The 2919-nt window shown below is 29.8% G+C and overlaps 1 long non-coding RNA gene across 2 annotated transcripts; it reads left to right on the top strand.

Moving 5' to 3' along the window:
- Positions 1–251: 251 nt before the first annotated feature.
- On the top strand, positions 252–2447 carry LOC119674584. 2 transcript variants are annotated; one of them, XR_005252205.1, is made up of 10 exons: positions 252–468; positions 561–671; positions 798–940; positions 1017–1067; positions 1131–1247; positions 1306–1365; positions 1871–1957; positions 2028–2099; positions 2162–2261; positions 2326–2447. It is a non-coding gene; the product is annotated as an uncharacterized LOC119674584 (long non-coding RNA). The 2 variants fall into 2 exon arrangements; XR_005252206.1 differs by having other exon boundaries at positions 1001–1067.
- Positions 2448–2919: the final 472 nt, after the last annotated feature.

Raw genomic sequence — 2919 nt, 5'->3', positions numbered from 1 at the left:
AGGTCTGGACAGTAAAATAAGATTAATTGAATATTTAGTAAAGAAATTAACATATATCAAATTATATAGATTTCACTTAATATATATTATATTAACATCATTATCCTTTTTTTTTTAGTTTTAAAGTCATGCCAACCACCAACCCATTTTTAAAATTTCTACAGAAGTTTAGAGCTGAAAATCGTCATCTCAGCAGTGTAGAAATAGCCAAGCGTGGTGGAGCTAGTGGCGTAAGATGAGTGCTAGAAAAACTCAAATATGCACCGTCTGGTTCAGGACGTTTGTCACGCATCGCACGTCAATCCCGTGTTAATCGTAGTAATACACTTCGAATTAAGAAACACCTTACCAGTCGCATATCTGCCAAAAAGAAACCAAGAAAACAACGGCGTGTTCAGTCAAAAGTAAAGATACATCCGTTGCACCTGAAACACTCCAGCAAACGCTCAACCACATGGTTAGGCGCCAGTAAGTATAACTTACTATACTTATAGTTATATATATATAACGCTTTAAGTAAAAAAAAGTTCAACGATTTTTAATGATGATTTCATTTCAAGTGTGGGACCAACTTATGCGTATCTTCTCTTGGAACGAGGAGAATACAGAGGAGACTTAACTAAACGATATACATCTTTTTTATTTTTATATAACAGACTACACTTACACAGGTAAATATAAATTAAAATTGACTTTCTTGGGAAGTTTCAAACTACTTGGACCCCAGTAATAGCAGTTTAAGTTATTTAAATTATTTGTTTAAATAAATTTTTTTTTAACACTTTTGTCATATTTAGATGGTTCTTCCAACAACACTAATACACTCTCCTACTCCTCCTACGCTCCTACTACTACCCAACCAACTATATTCAATTACCTTCTCTAAGTACAACACCTGGAATGACGGATGCAATCAAACTTGATACTGTAATTTATAGAAGTGAGTTAACTAACCGAATAACCCATTGATTTAGTGACATTATGTTAAAAGTATTTATAGTCATTATATATCTTAGAAAAGTGTACCAATGAATTTACTGAAGCTACCAAATGCTCCTGAACTTTCTGTAAGTACCAATATGTATTAATAGCTTATCGAGCAATACCATTATAAAATTATCGACTTTTAGGTCTGACTGAATCAACCAATACTATTTATAAAGTTACTTTACGTCCTGAGATTTTTTACCACCGAAAAACCACAAAAACTAATGTATTTTTAAAAAACTTCTATTAACGCTGGATAAGTAAGTTAACAAACCGAATAATCTATTAAAGTATAAAGTACTCATAAATATTCCATAGAATAATGCACATTGATGGCTGAGATAAGGGTTAACACGTGTTATATCCTGTAAACTACAAGTAAGTTGACTAACCAACCAAAATTTAACATATAAACTTCTTAGATTGAGAACCACTGATATTGTTTTTGTTATTGTTTATATATATTTTTATATATATATTTTTTTATATATATTTTTTCGATGCTATTACCAGTGATAAGCCACCACTGTGACCGCATTTTGTCATTGTACAATTCAGTACAGTATACCTACATTTAGTATATTCAGTACACATGACTTTGTAACCATGATTTAGTTAACATATGAGGGCATGACAGCGACAAAGTTCCAGTTTAGTTAAGAGACTGGAGGTTTGAGCACAACTTATACCTATAAGTTAGTCCCCTTCGAGTCTAGCGAACGGAAACCAGCTCATCTGTAGCATCACAACAAACCTGTATGTGTAATTAAATTACCTTTATTTCATAAGGCAACCACTCTGACCTAACCTAACCTGACCAACCAATAAATCTCTTTATTACACACAGTCTTTATATCATTAAACCATATTATCTTTTTTGAAGGATACATACTGGATAAATATGTGTACCGTAAAATTTTCCATAAATTTATGTGATGCATGGACCAAAATTATACTTTGTGACTTACATGTAAGTTATATCATCGTATAGTTTATATAATAATGTGCATCAAAAGTATTTTTACAAATATATTTCTCAGGATATTGGTACGATGACTGTAACTAAATTATCTACCAATATATTCTGGATTTATTTATGCTGAAATTGACATGTAAGTTAATTGATTATTAGTTACAATCAAAACCTATTTTAATGTTGATAACTGTTCTCTAGAAAAATTAATAGTAGAGACTACCAAATTATTAAGGTCCAGTATATATGGACCTGGCTTCTTTTATTAAGAAATATTGCATACCTATATAATGAATAATATGTAAGTTATGGTACTATATTTTACTTTTATTTAAATAAGAAACCACAAAATAATATCTTTTCAGATTTTATAACAGAGTACTTTCATTCAATCCCGTAAACCATATTTTTGATGCAAGAAAATTCTTAACTCTTTTTGTACAAAATTAAAAATAAATAAAAAATCTATGACATTTTTTTTTAGTAATTTATGTGTTCCGAATTTATTTATTTATGAAGATTTATTTATCTTCATAAGATAAAAAAGTTTATGTCTGAGGTGCCTGATTAATACTGCCTGATTGATTCGTCCTTTCAACTACATATAGACACACATAGAACTACATATATAAAAACAGAATAAAATCGGGTGTTAGTGGTAGATTAATTAATTTTCCATTTCTCAACAATGGAAAAAGTGTCTTGCTTGAGGTATAATGATTTCTCCTCCCTAACAAAAATTTCTCAGTGGTCACTCTTGGGTTAGCACTAAGCGAATGGACAATTCCTATTGAATTGCTCACTGACCTTCAGAAGCAATCTATCTTATTGATGCAAAACAAGTGTTATACTTTAATAACGGATTTTATATAAAATTTTGCTGAATATTTTTTAAAAAGATTTTCAAACAGTAGTTACCTACAACAACAAAAATTATTTTTATATTATTTTAATTAATT

This window comes from Teleopsis dalmanni, chromosome 1 (assembly GCF_002237135.1).
Source record: "Teleopsis dalmanni isolate 2A chromosome 1, ASM223713v2, whole genome shotgun sequence".
Taxonomy (NCBI): Eukaryota; Metazoa; Arthropoda; class Insecta; order Diptera; family Diopsidae; genus Teleopsis; species Teleopsis dalmanni.
The sequence above is the reverse complement of the archived record's forward strand: the minus strand, read 5'-3'. Positions and strand labels throughout refer to the sequence as shown.